This window comes from Anas platyrhynchos, chromosome 19 (genome assembly GCF_047663525.1).
Source record: "Anas platyrhynchos isolate ZD024472 breed Pekin duck chromosome 19, IASCAAS_PekinDuck_T2T, whole genome shotgun sequence".
Taxonomy (NCBI): Eukaryota; Metazoa; Chordata; class Aves; order Anseriformes; family Anatidae; genus Anas; species Anas platyrhynchos.
The window spans coordinates 6004418-6023528 of record NC_092605.1 but is presented as its reverse complement, the minus strand read 5'-3'; the positions used below and the strand labels follow the sequence as shown (position 1 = coordinate 6023528).

At 46.2% G+C, this 19111-nt stretch overlaps 1 protein-coding gene across 3 annotated transcripts in view; it reads right to left on the bottom strand.

Moving 5' to 3' along the window:
* The window catches only part of RAB11FIP4 (RAB11 family interacting protein 4), a 125668-nt gene that overhangs the window by 56964 nt on the left and 49593 nt on the right, over positions 1-19111 (bottom strand). The window contains exon 1 of one of the 3 annotated variants that reach the window (XM_021267314.4): positions 11041-11061. The exons of the other annotated variants lie outside the window; for them this stretch is intronic. The gene's annotated coding sequence lies outside the window, so the exon portion shown is untranslated. Of the gene's footprint in view, positions 1-11040; positions 11062-19111 lie in introns of those variants that run through there. 3 annotated transcript variants of the gene reach the window in all.

The following is a 19111-nucleotide window of genomic DNA, read 5'->3' as shown; positions in this document are numbered from 1 at the left end:
ACTGGCAAAGTCACATAAATTAAGGCTTGTCTTGCTTTAACTATACCCATACAAAAGCCTATTGTTATGAACCATAAAAGTTTAATATTGTTGAGGTTCCTGCCTCTCTTCCAAATGTGGTTGACATTTTCTAACAACTCTAAATTTTCTGAGGCATGAGAATGGGACACATACATACGTGCTGTGCACACATACACCACAGACATTGGGAAACCTAACTAAGATAGGAGTAAATTAGCTGGAGGGAGAGGTGAAAACACACTCAAGGTATGAATGTTAAGAAACCTTTGACTGAAGATTGTAATTTTTATCTGTGCAGTCTTACCTGGTTTACAAGTAAACCTCTTCTCTACCATGGAGAGACTCAGCATGCTCTAATACATAACCTTAACTTTTAAGAGCATTTTGTATATTGATTCCAAACGTATGACTCAAGCTTATAATCTGCTAGGTTAGTAAGAGCTCCTAGGGAGCCAACATATGGGTGTACTTATGAGCATGTTAACAGCTGTAGTAAAGCAGCTAAGTCCATTACACTGAGCAATGGAGTTGGTTGTACTCTTTTCCCGTTGCCAACACAGCAATTATTAGGGCTGCTGTGTGCTTCAGTAGACTAAAAGAACTGGCAGACCAAATTGATCCCAGGAGTAATTCAAGAAAGACAGAGGAGTTACACCAAGAGTTGTGGCCCACTGTGTTCCTCTCCTTGAAACCCTCACTTGAAAATATTAGCTATTTGCAGGCTGGAGTCTAGGCTACTAAATGGTAATTAGACAGCTACATGGGAAATAATTACCTGATTACGAGATGATTAATTAGTATTCTGTCAAGATACGATTATCCTGGCATCTAGGGAATACACTGCATTTCTTCTTAGCTCCTTACAAGATGATGACAGCAGCATAAAGCACTTCTGCCCTAAATCCCTACAGAAAGGAACAGCAAAAGAGCACAGACAGCAGCACTCAGCACCCAGGGGTCTAATGAGGCTAGAAATATGCATGGCAGACTGACACAGTCCAGTCCTGCGATGACAGGTCAAAAACAGACAAGAAAACAGCTTCACAAACAGCAAGAACCAAACAGGATCCTACCTGCACCATCCCTCAAATACACTGAGCCACTTTTGACCGCAACCTTACAGTGAGAGACAAGCAACTTCTGGCTGCCTGCGTATTGCAGTGTAAATGCCACACTTTGTCAGACAAAATCAAGCCTTGCAAAATTTTATAGATGCCTACAGGGACTGGAGAATAACAGCACAAGTACTTCTGAGGGCCCCTGAAACTCCAGTAAAAGGCAGGAAGGCTGACATGGTAGGGAGAGGCGAGATTTACAACACAGCTGCTTCTAACAGAACACAGCCTGACCTAATTAGTTGAACGCCTGTTTGTACAAGGGTGCAGCAGACCTATAATGGCCCCCTTGGCTGCTTTTATAAACTAGAAGTAGATTTGACACCTACAAATCTTGCTGGGCTGGTAGCTTCATAAAGTAGTGCAGGTGAGCAAGAAATTAATTTGCCTTCAGCACCATTTGCATCAGAGCTTTGATCTTTCCCTGGTCGAAGCAGGGCAGCCCTGCTTTGCACTCTGCCTTTCACCCAGGCAGACTCTGCAGAACAAGGGAACAAGAAAAAGCATTCTGGAAAATGATCAGCACGTGAAATTTAGTAACAAATTCCACCTACGTGCACAAAGTACTGCTGAGTTTTATACGTGCTCAGATACAGAAGCAGTGTCAGCAGACAAGGCACTGGGGGAGACATGGGTATGGGTCCCCACTCAGTGACAGGCATCTCCGATGACCCCAGTGACACACAGTCACCTGGCTCTTCTGTGGACCAGCCTGATTCTGCCACCTCTGACCTGGGCCTTATCAGTGGATAGCTCAATTTATCTTCTGCAAACTTGGGCTGAATAACAATTTCCTAGCTCCCAGAAGAGCTATGAGATGAATTCATTAGAGCCTGTGAAGTACTTTGATAGTGTAATAATGGAATAAGTATTGTAGATAGTTTTTATGCTAATTCCTTCATCTACATATCTGTGGCTGCCTCCTCCAGGAATTTAACAGATACATGGCGTGCAGAATAAATGTCTCAGAAGTAACAAGCCTCTGTACCAAGCCTGCAGCTCATTTCCACGTCTTGCCATGTGTGTACGGCCGCCCTGCATCTGCCCTTCCAGGACAAGTGAGACCTCCTGTAAGATAATGGAAACTGACTGAGCCATGAATGATGCCTCTTCGTGTATCTCCTGCACCAGCCTTAGGGGGAAAGCATCAGGATGGCAGCCCCTTGAAAAATCGCCTGGTGACAAATGCTATGCCTGCCCAGCTCTCCAGGATGGAGATGTGCAGGCAGCCTCTCGCTGGCCGCCCTGTTATTCCAGTCAGCGTTTTCTTCCTCCTGCACGCAAATACCATTAGAGCTTCTCACATTCGTACCCTTCTGCTGGGCTAGAGCTGCTCAACCCCTCAATTCCAGATGAACCCAAGTGCCCAGGTGCCCAACACCATTGGAAGGGACAGGAATGGAGTCCCCATGCATGCTGATGACACGAGGCCTCCCAGCTGCCACCTCCCTTGGAAGACTCAGCATTGCAGCCTGGGTGCTGAGCATGCTGCAGTGAACTTTGCCCCTATGTTACCCCTCAGCTAGACAGCTCCCAATTAACGACTTTGTGTCAGCCCAACTGGCTCTAGACTGTATTTTCAAATGTGACCACTATGAAAGGAAAAAAAAAAAGAAATAGGTCAAGAGGATTATGCAGGGTGACTAATGATTGCTGCATGCTGGGCAGAGATGTGAAGCCTGGCTATGTTTTCAAAGGTGCATAATAATATGTCCTGGTCTGACCTGTGGTGCTGTTGACACTTATTCTGAGTTGATGCCTTCTCACAAATGCCCATTAGGCTGGAAGCTTGGACGCCCCCCATGAATGATGGCAGCGGAGTGGAAGGGCTATCAAACTTCACAGAACTCCCATTAAGTTTCACTTCATTTCTTAAAAGCCAGGCAGGAGGACAAGCATTTAGCCATCAAGGCCTTTTGGAATTGTTTGCTGAGGAATGTGCCCGCTGCTCGCAGGCTGTGGGACACAACATGTTAATACTCAATTCCCTGGAGCCGGGCAACAGGAACGAGAGGAGGGGGCTGCTCTGCTTGGCACAGCTGGCACTCAGAGGCAGGGGAGCACGCTCTGCCAGCCAGCTTGCCATCCAAATAGCCAGAACTAATAGTTTTATCCTCAGCTATTGCTGAGCTGAACCCAGAGCTCCCTACGGGGACTCCTGACCAACAAGCGATGTGGCAGGCTCAGAGAGCCACGGAAAACAGCGTTTCATTTCTCTCAGAGCCCCTTCACGGATGAGAGTGTAAGGACAATCACTGAGAAGCCTCCTTCACAAGCACAGACATACCAGGAAAAACATAACCTCCAGTTCAGCTGAACTGTGAGGAAGATCTGGAAGCCATCTCACCTCAGGCGCCGGGGGCCAGCCGGCATACACGGGCTGTCGGCAGCCGCCATGCGGCATGAGGCGAGACCGGCTGGTGCTGGGCCTCGAGCAGGAAACAGCGGGTGCAGAGCTGCTGGGAAAGGCAATGTGCCGCCTTCAATTCGTGTAACTTTTGTCAAAAAGCTGCTGGGAAAACTCCCGGCTATAGGAGAGATGTGCAGCTGTGCAATGAAGCTGAGGAGTGCAGGTGAAGCTGTGAGGGCAGGAACGCCACCGAGGCCTTCCCAAGGTGCCCTGACAGACTTGCCCCTGCACCTGGGTGACTCCACATCTGTAAAAGCAATGAGGGAACTCAGCACGTACTCACATCTCACAGACACCTTTCAAATAACCTCAGTTTTAATTCCCAGGAAGTTCTACGCAGTCAAAGAGTAGAAAAGCATTGCTGTAACAGGGGCAGTCCTCTGTGACTGACAGGGCGCAGCCCAGGCAAGGCCTTTCAGTACAGACTTCAGGCTCCCCACCTCTTTCCTCAAGGCACTGCTCAAAATTTAACAGAGGATCAATTTTTGCCCCATTGTTAGGTCTCTGCAATCATAGGCAGGGAAGAAGATTTTTGCACAAGCTCCTTGATTTAGACCAACCGAAAAGTGACAAGAATACTTTTCTCGCTTTTTTAAAGCCTGCCTGAGCCCACAGGCTGATTGCTCCGTAAATCAATCTCTTTTCCAAATGTAAAATCTCCCATTGCTCATCCCCTGTCTTTCATCCTAATTAAATACTGATGTGAAGCAATCAGCATTATTGTCAATGGCTCTGGTACTGCCCAGACACTTCTGAATATAAAGTATTAGGAGGAAACGAAGCCAAAGAAGTTTTCTCCGCAGACAAGCAGCGTGGACAGAAATCACCCATGTGAAGGGGTGGAAACACCACTGACCCAGGCAGGACTTCTTCTGTAGGGCACAGCCATGACTCCAGTCCCAGCAATTTGCAACGGGAAAAGAAGTGGGAGATTTAAAAGAGCTGAAGGAACAATGCTGCCTATACTTGGGGAGTACTGGCCCAGTGTCCTGTGAAAGCACTGATAGCACACTGCCATAGATTGCTGCTCTGCTTACCTGCTTGTAAGCACCACACACAGACAGGAACAAACCCACACCTTGCAGTACTGCCAGGAGCTCTCCGCTGGCTTTGATAAGCCATCAACCACGGACAGCCCTGTCTGCACTGCGAGGTGCCCGGGCAGAGGCCCTGGTGCCACGCTGCTCCAGCCCTCGGGCCTGGCCCCCACATACGCCCCTGGCACAGCTCCACAGCTCAGGGTAGGGGGCCATGCTATAGCCATGTAACTTTTTTTTCTTCAACAGAAATGCTTTATTTTGCCTCAACAAACCAAAACACGGCAAGCTGTATGAAGCAAATTCGCAGGCCTATGTTTTATACTTTAGCAAGGCGCCCGGTGGCTGCAGGGCTGGCCTGGCTGGGGGCCTGCAGCGCCCATGTCCTGCAGAGAACAGGTCATGGGAGGGCCCCTCTCTGTGCTGGATGCGACACAGCTTCCCTGCCACTGCAGAAGAGAGTCAACTGCCTCCAGTTCCCTTTCAAATTCTGTTTTCATAATCTGGTCAAATTAAAATACTGAAGTGCTCTTACATGCTGATCCGTGCCCTTGGCACTCACCTCTCCCTTCTTATTAATCACATTCAATACGGAAGTGTTCAGATGCCATCAGAAAAGAGCTCCTGTGCGGCAGCGAGCTGTCAGCGGGGGGGAAGCTCTGGGACCCCACATCATCTAAGAAGCAGCTACAGATGGTGAATTACCATAGGAAACAGAAACGCGTGTGGTCCATGTGGTTCTTGTTACCACGGGCTCTTGTGGAAGTGGCATGAGTGTGAAGGCAGCCCCAGCCTCCCTGAGCAGACCTGTGCAAGCTGTGCTAACAGAGACCAGCCCAGAGCAGACAGGGAAGCATGCCCTCAGTCTGAGCTCCTGGGAGCTGATTTGGGAGAGTCCATCCTCCCTCGAATATCAGATTCCTTAATAAGAAAGAAGACACTGCACGTAAAAGCAAGATACTTGCATTCTGCATAGTTTAAATCCAACTAAATATGAACGTTTGGTGTGTAAGTATTGATATGCTAAGAAGAGTGCTGGTTGCTTTCCTTTCACAACTCTTCCTTCTAAGGTTAAGTGCTCCTGTTCTTCCCGGGGAGAAGCAGAGAATGTCCCATATGACAGGCACTATACAATCAAGTTTCTTTCTGTAAAGGTTTTTGATCTAAAAAGATTACCTACAAGCTAGAAGAAAAGCATGTCACTCAGCAGCACAGCAAGCAGCACCCTGGCTCTAAGTCAGGAAACATCTGACAATTTGTACATGGGGAAAAACCAGTCATCTTTAATAGTTATAAAGAAAGTGACTGAGGACTTTCCCCAGCCCTAGAATTTTGCTTCACGAAGCATGAGTCAGTGTTATCAGAACATTTCACTGCTAAAGCTTTTCTTTGTAGACTAGCAGGGCATTGGTCATGCTTGGCAGGGCATGTGCTTGGTATCTGAGTACAAACTCTTTCCTCTTTGATTTGAGTACCACAAAACAACATAGGATGTCTCCTGATAACAAAGTTTTGCTTTGGTGCAGTAATCTGAGAAATCTTACTCATTTTTTTTTCTTTACAGGCAAGGAAATGTATTAGACAACAGGTGAAAACTGAGTTCACTACATAAGACACCCTTTGGTAATTTCCCAGTAATATCTCACATTTGGCTTTGCAATGAGACAAACAGAAAGGTTTTATGTCAAGTTTCGAAATACTGTGCAAGTACAAAGCCAGCAATTTACTCTTTCACTTACTGACAGCTTCACAGATGAGAAACTTGTGGCAGCTCCTAAAGCTAGATAAATCCCATAAAGAGTGATTCATAAAGGAATGGTTGTTCATCTTTGTGCTCAAGAGTTCAGAGGTAAACAAATATTTATGAAAGGCAACGTTTATCTACTAGTCTCACAAAATACCATGCATTACTCATGTCAGATCTCAGAGATGCAGTGAAATACTGACTTCATTCATTATTTACGTCTCCTTCCTCACTCTTCCACAGGGTTAAAATCAACTTATAAATCTTTCCTTGGAAGCATCTGTGTGAGTTCATTAAAAAAAAAAAAAAAAAAAAAAAAAAAAAAAAAAGCCCAGAATTCCAAACAGTGTTGGTTTAAGATAAAATTTTCACAGACTCTTAAAGCCCAAATCCCATACTGATGTAGGTGACATCGATTACTAGTCCAGAGCCCCACGTTTTTGCAGTATGTATGTGTATAGCAAGAGTCCTGCTAGAAAGGAAAGGAGAGCACCAACAAGGTTCTCAGGGGCTTTTCTTCAGGACATGCTATTTGCCCCCAGAGGTAAAAAAGCAAAAGCAAAGTCACAGCATGCAGGTAGAAAATACATGGTTCCAGAGCTCTGATGGACATGGTCTAGAGACAAGAAAACAGAAGTTTCTGGGTTGCTGCTTATAAGCTGATCATCTTGGTTTCTGTTTTGCTATCATGAACAGACTCAAACAAACAAAAACAAAGGAACACTTATTTTTCACTTTAGCCACTGGCTTCATATTTGTCATACCAAACTCTGAAATTCCTCTTCCAAGTTCGGCAATGGAAGTTTAACCACAATAAAGACTTATTTGGCCTAGAGGTTGGATGGTGCGTGGGATCCTTTGGGTTAACTGGTACTGGACAAAGTTAAACATTTGCAAAACATCAATTTTCCATAAGCAGCAGGTGAGCAAGAGAAACCATCCTAATTACAGCCCAGACTTCTCCCAGTTGGTTTTCCTTTTATTCACTAACCTTTAATCTCCTTCTTTTCAGGAACCTTTTCTATTATATCTTTTTGTTGGCCTTAGATTTACTTTCCTCTGATTTGTAAGAATTCACTTCCTCCTCTCTTTTCCTTCTTTCTTTCCTGTACTCCTGTAAATACCCGTTAAATAAGCTGTTTTTGCACACCAATCTCCTCAGCATGCAGAGCTGGGGTTTGCCCGTACTGTGCTTAGGCACTTTTCTGCACTATGAACGGGCGAAGGGAAAGTAGGACGTTAGTTCTTCACTCACTCGTGATGTGAGCTCTCCTGTACAATGCACTGAGGAAAATTTCGGTTGAGCACATTGTAATCATTTTGAGCCTGCAGGCCAAATACCATCAGATAGGCCTTGAGAAAAAAAAAAAAAAGGATGTAACTGGCCTATGAAATATTCTGAGGAGTTCAACAAGAAGCCAGTGGGGCAAAGATCCTAAGAGACAAAACAGTCTAAAAGAGTTTTATGGCAGAACCCCCTTTCAGAGATCTAAATATGAAAAGCAATTTTAATTCTGAAATTTAAAAAACAAAAGACCCTGGAGGAGATGAAGCTGTAGGAGTTATAAGGAGGCACTATACAGAAAAAGTTCCTACTCTAACAATCTTAAGAGCTTACAGAATGGGAAAAGAAAACCCACCAGGAACATATCCTCATTTCTTTCTTACTCTTAGGTTGATTTTCACCATCTAAGAATATGACCAACAGTTCTTAATGGCTCCCAACACCCCCCTTTTTCTGGACAGGTTCCCATCTTCCACGACCATGCCTTAGGGCATCGTAACCATATGGCCCATCTCACGATGAAAGACACATGCCCCAGTTAACCAGACCAATCTTCCTCAGTGATGTTAACATTCAAGGACACAGTAATTAAAAACTGATGGGAGCAGCAAACAGCAACAATTCTTTGAACACACACATGCCAGTAAGAAACATGGAACAGTTCCTGATATAGGAAACTTCTTGCGGAGGATATAGAAGAACACTTGAGGCTCTAGCAAGCCCAACACGTACTCGCTGCAGCTGGGAGAAGGTGTCAGCATATTCACTTTGTATCTGTTAAAAAGTTCTGCCCATTTAAATGGAGTTAGGTTTTGTATGTAGTGTGATAAATACACTTCTACCATGGGCAAGAAAGTTTACGTATGTATTATTGCCTTATTCTATAAAAATGTTTGGACACAGCTCTACAACAGAACTATGTCGCATTCATGTAACTGGGCTGAAACTACCTAAGGGTAGTTTTGTTTTGTGAGCCTACATGCAGTGAAAGATGCAGAACAGGCTTTCAGGGGGTAGGATTAAATTATTTACTTACTACTTTTTCTGCATCCTCTCACTTGGAAATTGTAAATAAAATAAAAAATTCCACATTTACTTCAGCAGAAACCCTGTCATGGGTTAGATATCCTGTTACAGCCAAGAACAAATCAAAATTTTGGAAGTCGAATTGTTTGTTATCATACTCCTATTTGCACAGACTGGGAAAAGCTCCACGGAATCACCCTTTTCAATATGTTTTTTTTTTCTTTTCTTTTTAAACCGCACTGTATCTACTTCATGCCTTCCCAGTCATGTTAATTTGAGAGCAGGCTGCCAGATTCACACTGTCAGCCCAAAACACTCATCAGCATTTGCATCCACTCTGTATCAACATTGCCATGGCTACATTATTATTCCAACTTAACCTTGCTAGCAGCTTATCACAATGCCATGTACCAAAACAAGCCCAGATCCAGCGTACACATCCACCCAAACAAGCTGCCTATCTGACGGCCTATGCTCCAGCTGATACCCAAGCCAGCTGGGTAATTACAGGAACAGCCTGGGTAAAAAGGTGTGCCAAAGAGCAAAACTCCTAATTAGCAACACCTCTCAGGGGCCTAATTGATCTTGCCTGGATTTCTGTAAACTTAGAAGATGTAACAGTCAATGATGTCTTTCCTATTTCTCATCCATTCAGACTGTAACTCTCGAAGCAAGCCCTGCTGCGCTCCCCTTCTAAAAGCTGCCTGGCAAGGTCCTGAGGGCACCAGCACCTCGTGCAGCCTGGAAATCCCTCGGGGACTGCGGTGACCAGAAATAAATCAGCTCCGTTCCACCCAGTTCCTGCTGAGTTTCAGCAGCCTCTTCTTGGCATGAAACTTCTGGACAGAAGCTGTGTTTCTTTGACATCCTTACTCCAGCCATGGCCTCTGCGTCCCTGATTAAAAGAAGGTCAAATAGCCCACATCTCTTTAATTTTTAATCGCAATTTCATGCTGTTATTTCAGCTGCTGGAGGCAGCGTAGCACAAATCCCGCAGGAGCAGTTCCTAGATACTCTCTTGTAGGCTGGCCTACTTTCCCTTCCTGTTGGGTTACAAATTGCTTATCACGGCCCTGATGTGTGGCGGTGCTGGGGAAGCGTGCCTCTACCCAATCGCATAAATGCTCCACTGTAGCATGTAAAATAGTGCATTTTGATCCTTCTCTGGCTTCTAAAAATAGACAAGATAATCAAGATCCAATTTTTAGCTCTGTGAGCCCAGCTGAGTACAATGGTGTAATGTTAAGGGTAAATGGAACTGACGAACTGCTCAATAAACCTGCAGGTGGGAGGCACCGAACTGGGAAGGCTGGAGCCTACACAGCTTTGGGGGGGATTTTGGGACATTTCAAGGGCTGGGGGTGAAATGAGAGTAGAAAGCGGGAAAGGAAAAGCAGTGGGCAATTTTATTACTGTAATGGGTAATTCTGGTGGCCCTTCCTGAAACTACTGAAATCAAGCATTTGAGCCCTAAATAACTGCAGGCAGTCTAGCAGCAGCTGTGTGACAGAAATTCCTATAAGATCCTCCTAAGGAGGATTGTTTTTTTTAATGTAGGTGGGAAAACCCTGGCAATATACAAAGCACATTTTTTTGTCAAACAAGAGAAGGTTCCTCCAACAAAATACATTGCTCTCAGTCTGATCAGAGAGACTGAAGAGCAAAAAGGATGCAGGGTAATGCTTTTAGTTTGCTTGTGCAAGGAGGGGTTTCAGTGGCTTTGTTTAGCCCGACCACCTCTCTGTGGCAGACTTTCTCCCCACAGTTTCAGAAAAATCTGGAACATGGCTTTACCAACCAGCTCTTACAGGCCTACACAGACCTTACTGACCTTTCTCCCAGTTAAAAACAAAACCACCACAACAGAAAATACTTAAGCCCATACTTTTTACTCCAAAGAGGTTTTATATTTCAGTTTCACAGCCTTCTCACTGAATATATTCAAAGAACTCTCTGTGTTCCCTTATCTTCTATAAACACGGCACAATTCTGCCTGAACAGCAAAGAGAAAAGAGGTGAGGCAGAGGAGGAAATAAATACAAAGAAAAAAAGAAAGAGCTAGTTTCAAGTTTATGATCTGGAGGGCAAAGATAATTTCATCCCATCACACAAGTGGCAAGAAACCCACAGAATCCTATATGCACTGCCTCTTACTTGACTACTTTTATTACAGATACTTTGGTATTTCCAAAAGAAATATATCAGAGTCAGGACTGCTTCACCACCCTCTGACTGAGCAGCTGTATTTCTATGACAAGAGAACAGGACAAAGTGAGTGCTGTCATAATTCTTCTGCTTATATTGTTGATAATGCCATAGTCAAAACACACAAGCTGAAGTGGATAGATTTGCATTACAACAAACAACAGGTAAAAAGGGCTAAACCACAAAGTCACACTTACCTGAAGGATTAAATCAATAGGGACGCAACTTCCTCGACAAAAAGGCAGCAAGTTTTAGCTTTCCATAATTTCACAGCCTCTACCCAAAGCCTGATCCGCTGCCCAACTTCGTTTATCCACGGAGAAACAAGATGGGAGGAACATTTTGCCATGGCAACTGACAATTCCAGAAAACCACCCCCAAAACTGTGCTCAGTCAGAAAATCAGCAGATGAAAAGCTTGAAGATAACACCTCAGAAAGAAAAAAAAGGCACGGGAGAAAATGCCTGTTAAATAGAGGTTCTGTCAAAGAGAAACGTGACGGGCTTTCAAATGGTAAAGCTTCTGAAGGTTGCACAAAACCCTACCTGGGCCCCAAAACAGCAAAATACTCAAAGAAGAGGCAAAGATACCAAGAAATACGGATGCATGAGGTAACTCTTCCTCAGAGGCCTGGAAGAACACCGGCTGTAGCTTCACCTGTGTCTGAGCAGCAGCAGAACGGCCGCACTGAGCGGCCACAGCTCCGCCTGTCTGAAGCCCCCCAGCAAGTGCAGCCCTGAGAGGTGGCACGGGTCGACTGGGACAATGCCACGTGCGAACAATTTCTGCTCCCTTGCTGATTTACGTTTCTACTACAGGAGAGTAGCAGTTCACCTGCAGCAGCAGGTGGTTACAATTCAAAGCAGGTAACTGGCAGAATTTGGACAAAACACTGATATAAGCAAACTCAGCCCAGCTTTCCAGCCCCCCAAAAGACAGTGGTGAGCTGACCAAGCAGCACTGCGCCGAGATACAGCATCACGATGGTGACAGGAACTCCAGCAGCATCTCTGATGTCCCTCCCCAGAGCCAGGCAGACCCCTGCTGGCCCCAGAGACAGCAGGATTGCATCTGGAGGGAGCAAAACCCATCTGCTGGGGTGGTAGGGCAAGAATGAGGTGGGAAAACACTTCTCTCTCCCTAGGAGCTCCTAGATTTCAAAATATTTTCTTGTCCCAGCTCAGGAAGAGAAGGTCAAAACCTCATATTTTTTTGAAAAGAAAATCCAAAGCACATTTTGAGAAAGGGACAAAATATTTTTGGACTGGGCCAGAGTATTTCACTTTTTCTTGTATTATTTGGTGTGCTTTTTATACAACAACCAAGCAGAAACAAGTCCAGGGAAAAGTAATTTACCCTCTGAAGACATCAGTGTGTGATGTTCCACCAAATCACAAAATTCAAGCTGGCTTTGAAAAAGAAAATACTCCTCAAACAATCTTTTCTATGGCTGCTTTTGGAGGAGTCAGCATTTATTTTGTTGGAAGATGCCTGCCTTGCCCTGAGTGCAACGCTGCTCATTCTCTGTGCAGCAGCTCTTCAGGGCAGCCTTTTGTAGTCCGCTTGAGCAGCCAGAGAAGTAGATTATTTTATGCAGGTGCTCTGTACCAAGGACACTTTGCATGTATGCACAAACATAAAAAATATAAATCAGAATATTGCCAGGTGAAAGCAGGCAATTTCCATGTAAATTAGTCCCAAATGGGTGCACGCTGCGCTTTTCATTGCTCTTGGTAATTGTTCACTGGAGGTTTCTTGGCAGTTGTAGTTAATGTTGCTTTCCGATGCTTGGAAAAAAATAGGAAAAAAATGAATTGCTGAGTGTTGCCCTTAGAGGTTACAATAAACTTCTCAGCAGTGAAGATATTGCATTGCCTATGTATAATCCTATCTTGTCCTACCTAGGAACATGGGCTTGTTTCTCTGTGACTGCACGGCTGTGCTGTATGAAGATTTTGGACAGAGCTGAGCTTAGAAGCGTCCTCCAGCAAGGGATCCAGGCAACAGCCTCCTCAGGAGCAAACCCACAGTGTTAGCCTAGAAGAAGCCCAGGCCTTGAGAAGTCTTTCTCCTGATTTCAGTAGGGGCTGGATCAATCCCTAGGCTGGGTCCCACAGAAGGCATCCCCTGAGATGTCGACTAGACACATTTCCCATGGGACACAATAAAAGTGGAGGGGAAGGAGAATCTGGCAGATTTAGGAGCATCAAATAGAAGCCAGACTTCTAGATTAGAAACAAGGGAACCTTCTGCTTCCTTTAGCGTGCCCAAGGGAGACACTCGAGCCAGAACATCCCCCAGCTGAAGCACTGGGGACATGCACGTCCCGCGTTCTGACTGCTGCAGCAGTGAAGATGCAGCCTCCCCCCCAGCTTGAGGAAAGATGTTAAGAATGACTTGTTCATAATCACAGCGTGGGTCCCACGGTGACAGCAGGACAGAAGAGCCCACCAGCAGCTTGGAAAGGGAAGCAATTTGCAAACATACGCTGTGCTGATTGCTGCGTAGCACAAACACCCCAAGAGTCCCAAGCGCAGGGAGGGAAGGCTTCACACGCGAGGCAGACACCGAGCAGCGACAATGCCAAACACACAATGGGAGCCAAGAATGACAGTGTGGGGGTGGTGGAGAAAACTGCAGGCTGATAAGAAACAGAAAAAAAACCACAAAGCTTCAATTTGCTGTGTTTAATACTACTTCTCCTGACTGCCTAGGCTGTGTTTTTCTCTTTGGTATCAGTTGGAAAGATATTTCCAACTTAACATCTAAGCTGTTGTTTCTGTTAAGGTGGGAGATTTGGGGTCCTTTGCCCAAACTTTGCTTCAGCCTCCAGAAGAAGAGAAGTGAGCTGAATACAGCATGGGTACACGAATCCAGTGCGATCCATGTGGGGAGTTTTCTTGGGGGCTCAGCCACACCAAGTCTGCACCAAGGACAAAAAAATCAACAATCAAGCTTTGGAGGGTGTGTGGTGCTCTCTGAAGCAAAGATCTGTTTTAATCTGTGGTGTCAGGTTAGCACTGTGCCTTTACTCATTTTCATGGTGGACACTGCCCTAAAGTGGGCAGACCATGCTTCTGGGAAGCTAGAAGTGATCAAGCAGATTTTTCTTGGGCTCGGGTAAGATTTGAAGTCTTTGCTTACTCCTCTCTTCTGAAGTGACCCAGAGCGGTTTGCTCACCAGCAAACTAACATTGCTGTGGCTGCCAACATGCCTGGTGAAAGAGATGCCCTCAATAGGCAAAACAAAACAAAAAAAAGAGTTTTGCTTAAGATGCGAACAGCAAGAACAGAACTGCAAGTTTGAGTTCAATAAAATACTCAACACTTTCCTGGGTCCTGCTTTGCAATAAACATAACAGACAGCATGGAGATCATAAGCGCAATTCCATGCTGACCCAGTGACCTATGCAAATGGCCAGTCACCTTTCCTTAGTCCCACAGTGTCTCAGACTGCTATTCCCTTCCTCAGCCTCATGAAAAACACATTTGGATCTCTGGCTTTTCCAGTGCAGATAAGTCCCTCTGTCCTGCCATAGGTGTTAGCAGATCTCCTTGAGCAACTGGTGGGAAAAAAAAACTTTTTTTCGGAAGCCAGTGGGGGACACCTAATTGCTGCTGAAAATAATTTCAAAGCAGCAGATCAGCTAGTAGTTCCAGCTCCATCCCAGAGGCAAACACAATTTATTTGTCATGTTTCAACAATTTTTCTGCTGTTCATACAGTGTAATTAATCACTTGGCAGGCGGGTGAACACACACAGGACTGAAAAGGCAGCTCATTCTTTGACACACAGCAATCATCCTGCACCTTGTTAAGCAGCAGACTCCCTCTTATTTACAGATGACAGCAGCAAGAAAAAAAAAGGAAAAAAAAAAAAAAAAAAAGGGAAAACTGCAACTACTCAATACTGCACCAACGAACAAGAAACAAACAGCCTTGTTTAAAACAGGCAGCCTGCTATTATTGGAGCTTACAATAGGCTCTTCTACTGGGTTTGCACGTACAGCACTTGGACATTGATTTCAGATGAAGAGGCAATTTCTCTTACATAAAAATGCATAGCCTGTCTCTTCACAAGCAGCTACTCAGGTACCCTGCTACCTGGTGAGAGGCTCTAAGATCCTTCATTCAATCTCCTCTCCTGTCACCCACCCAGGTGACCTAGATTCAGGGTCCATTCAAATCTGAACAGCCAGAATATGCCAGCTGAAGTGCTGAAAACTCCAGATCCTGGTGCAGATTCCCTTTTCCCCAAACTTAAGACACCTGGAACCAGGCAACTGCTTCTCTGACCTGCTGGGCAAGTCTCGGCCAGGGAGGTGCGGATGCAGCCAGCCTCATTCCCCTTCGGTCCTGTGGCCAGTGCTCGCAGCTGGCTGGGTGCCCAGCAGGGCCCTGAGCCAGCCGTTCACAAACGCTGGGCACGGGCACTTTGCTTTGTCTGAGCTGGCTGAATCTGGGTCTGGGTTTCCACACAGGTACTTCAGCTGTGGACTTTGTTGGTTGGCATCTCCTCAAGGCTAGCCAGGGCTCTGCAGCACTACCAGGAACTTGCTGCAGAGCAAATCCTGCCCAGTGGGCTAGGGAGACTTGTGGCTCCCTTCAAACCGCAGCCAAAACTACACTTGAGGAGGGCACAGCAGCCAGCACTGGGAAGGGAATTCGGGGTAGGTAAGTCAGCTTCTGTCTTATTTAGAACATTTCCATTCTCTCTAAAGAGACAGAAATTATACCAACCACTTATACTGCCTCAAAGAGAGCACGTTACAGACTGAAACACCAAATCCACAGACCCTGAATGCATACCCAGGGGTGCAGGTTTGTTCACAGGTCTGGGAGTGGAGAGGCCCTACAGCTGCTAACTTGTGCTGTTGTGGAATAGACCTGCTTCCCCCGCAGTATTTATAACCCCATTCTTAACACCACAGAGCACTTTGAGCAGCAGTTTCAAAAGCTTCTCCTGCGTAGCGCCAGAACTTCGAGGTATTGGCACAAGGCTGGGTGGGGGAGGACGAGCAGGGACCCGAACATTTTGTTTCGGGTCTGACACGGGTTTCCTAACTGCCACCCCATCCCAAGTTTCTTTGGACCAACTCTCTCTGTGTGCACTAACATTTTTGCAGCCTGATTCAGTCTGTGAGAAGTCAGTGAGACATTTCTGACTGATCCGATGGTCCTGTAGTAATTAAGTGCTGCCCTTTGCTTTCCGTGCATCATGCCTTAACAGACCTGAGCTCAAAGGATGAGTTATCTGCTTGCCTGACACAGCACACTGACAGTCTCTCATTACAGACCATTAGAAAACTTCCATGGAATGGTCTTTGCATTTTAAATTGCATAGTTGTTTTTTTTTTCCCTCCCTTCTGGCTGTAGACATTAAAAGATTATCAGTTTTTGTTCTTGCTTTCTGTGAAGAAAGTAAAAGCAGACCATTTAGAAAATATTAAATGAAATGTCCCAACCTCCTGGTAGCTGGGGATCTTACCTATAAATTTAAATTAATTGCATCTAGTTGGTTGCAATTAAAGGCTTGAGTTTTGGCAGTTTCTTCTTCCCCATTTGTCTCAAAACACACAAACAGCTTGATCAGTTCAGCACCTCACTCTCAGTGAGGTGCTAAAAGGCAGCTCCTGCCTTTACCTCGTCCTCCTTCTTGGCATTACCTTCACCCCTCCAGGCTTTTGCTTCATTTTGGGCTTCGAAAAGCTCCGATACAGGGAATAGGCACATGGGAGAGGAAGCCAAAGCGAAAGCAGGGGAAAGGGGAAATAACATAAGACAAGGACAAGTCTCCTTTTCCATTTTTCTCCCCCAAATCACAAGCACCTGAGAGTTAGACAGACATGCAAAGGGATGAAAATCAGATTGACAGGCAACTGCTAGTTGTGCCACTGGGAGCTGTACATAAGCCTGACTACATCACCAGGAATTCACACTCAGTAAGGTCTGGGAAGTGCAAAGTGAACTTCCACGTGTTCAGTACGTGCTTCCTTGGGAGCGGAGCGCAAACCTCAGCAGCAGCGATAACCTCAAATCCACCCAGGCCTCTGAAGTTCTCCCCTATTTCACCGGAATGAAAATTGCAACTTTCTTCCTCATAGGAGAGGATCCTTAAAGCAGGCACAGAGCCGGTTCTCAGAGTTTTCCCAGTCTTTAACTGACATCTAGTGAAGAGTTTCTGAACTGCGCCTGAACGACCAACCTGGAAACTAAATTGGACGAGACTGCCTCTGAGGAAAGCAGAGCTTCACGGGGGAGCAATAGCTTATGTGTGGGGTTTACCAAAACGTACAGTTTCCTGTCCTCTCCCCACCAGGCAGGGAGCAGGCCTGGTTGTGCTCTGAAGCCATCAAATACTGCACTGGTCCGGTAAACGTGGGCAAACAGCTGCTGGACTGCACCGGTGCCACCCACTGCACGGCCCATACAGGGTGACTGGGGGCACCAGAAGCCTACCCTGGAGCAACCAGTAGTTTCCACCCCAGCACTGTCATATGAACTCTTTCTGAACAGGCAGGGTCGCTCGGTGCCCCTTTCCTTTCCCAAGGGCACAAAGTTAGAATGGGAACCCACCAGCTGGCTGCTCTCAGGACCAGCAGGGCTCTTCTGGCTACTGGGTGGCAGGACTGGCACACTTTGCATTCCCCTCACAATTCACTTTCCAGCACCTTCTGTGCAGCCTATCTTTGGTTTACAGCAGATCTGAAACCTGGCCCCAAAGGAATAAAGACCCAAGAGCCACACCAGCTGCCTTTAGAGTCAGACGGAGCCAGCGACATCTGCACAGAAGACACCAAGTGTTTGCAGAGAGCCTGCTTTCTGTCTTTATCATCTCTTGCAAAACAGAGAGGTTGGTTTATGATGTCTATTCAGGTTACCAAGCAACAGCATTGCGGGCATCTATGTCACCAGCTACAAAACAATTTCGTTTGTAAAGGAGCGGAGTGTTAGCGCTGTCAGCCCTCCGCTGCCCGGGTCCCGAAAGCAGCCTGCCACTCCATCACACAGAAAGAGCCAACAAGCCCAGCCAACTCTTCCCTATTCAAAAAGTTGGTGTCCAAATTCTGCCCTTTTGTTTGCAGCCTTAGAAGGCTCCTCCTATCTTGTGACGGACATCATCCACCTTGAGCTGAAAGAAATGTTTGTGTACCTTCTGCACAGTGAGAACCGTTCTGTGTATCACCACAAAGCAATGGGGACGGGCTCCGTGGCACTCACACCTCTCACCACGTGCTTCTGCAACTAAGTTGAAGTGCTGGTCCTAGGTATTCACGAGGAGTGCAAAGAAAATGTTAAAGCAGGATCCTGGTGGGGCCGAGTGATGGGTGCTTTCCCTACACATGCAGTGGAAGGAAGGGCTCCCTGCCTCTGAGCAGCTCCAGCTCCATCCCTCAATAAAACCCTTTGCCAGTCCTTGTCCTGTAGCTCGCACCCCAAACGTGGCCCAGCATTACAAAGAAGCCATAGCTCAACTCTTCAGCTAATTACAGGTTCAACCCTCCTGCAGGCAGGCCTGCTGGGAGGAAGCTGTCACCTCAGGACTCGGCCACAGACACCCAACTACAGCACTGCCTGCAGCCCGGTGGTTACCACACCTTGAACCCAGATCCAGCAGGGTACACCCTGGGCTCAGGCTCCTCACTTGGCCTCCATTACAGATCTCTGCCACACTGACTCACTAAGATTTCCATCACACCAGGTCTTTGTTCTTCCCAGGCATCTCCCCACCACGAGTCCACTCTCTAATCACCGCAAAACTCTTCTTTGTGATCGAAAGGTGCAGCTGGAGTTGTCAGAGCTCCCAGGCTCAGCTCCCAGCCTCTCCAAGCCACAATTGCTCTCATTGCCCCCTTGTTGGTACCAGTTCACACGAGGGCATCTGAAGCCACCTTCTGCTAGAAGCCTCTGGTGCAGAGGCCATAAATTGCTAACAGCACCTTCCCTGTTCTGCCTTCCTTTTGGGCATACTCAGCCCAGGGCTTTTCACCAGCTCTTTCCTGACTAACCACCTCATCCACGCACTCACAGATCTTTTTTCCCCTACAGGTGCTCTCAGAGGAACCCAGCAGCATTTCCCTGCATGCTTATCACTCGCCTATCCTCGCTGTATGAGGATTGTTTTCACACTTTGTCACCTGGGAAGCTACAATACTTTACATCCAAATTGCACAATGACTTGCAAGTCTCCTAACACCACTGACATCTGAGTGCACAAAGCCAACTGCGCCTTTAATCGTAAAATGCACATGGGTGGAGATGACTAAA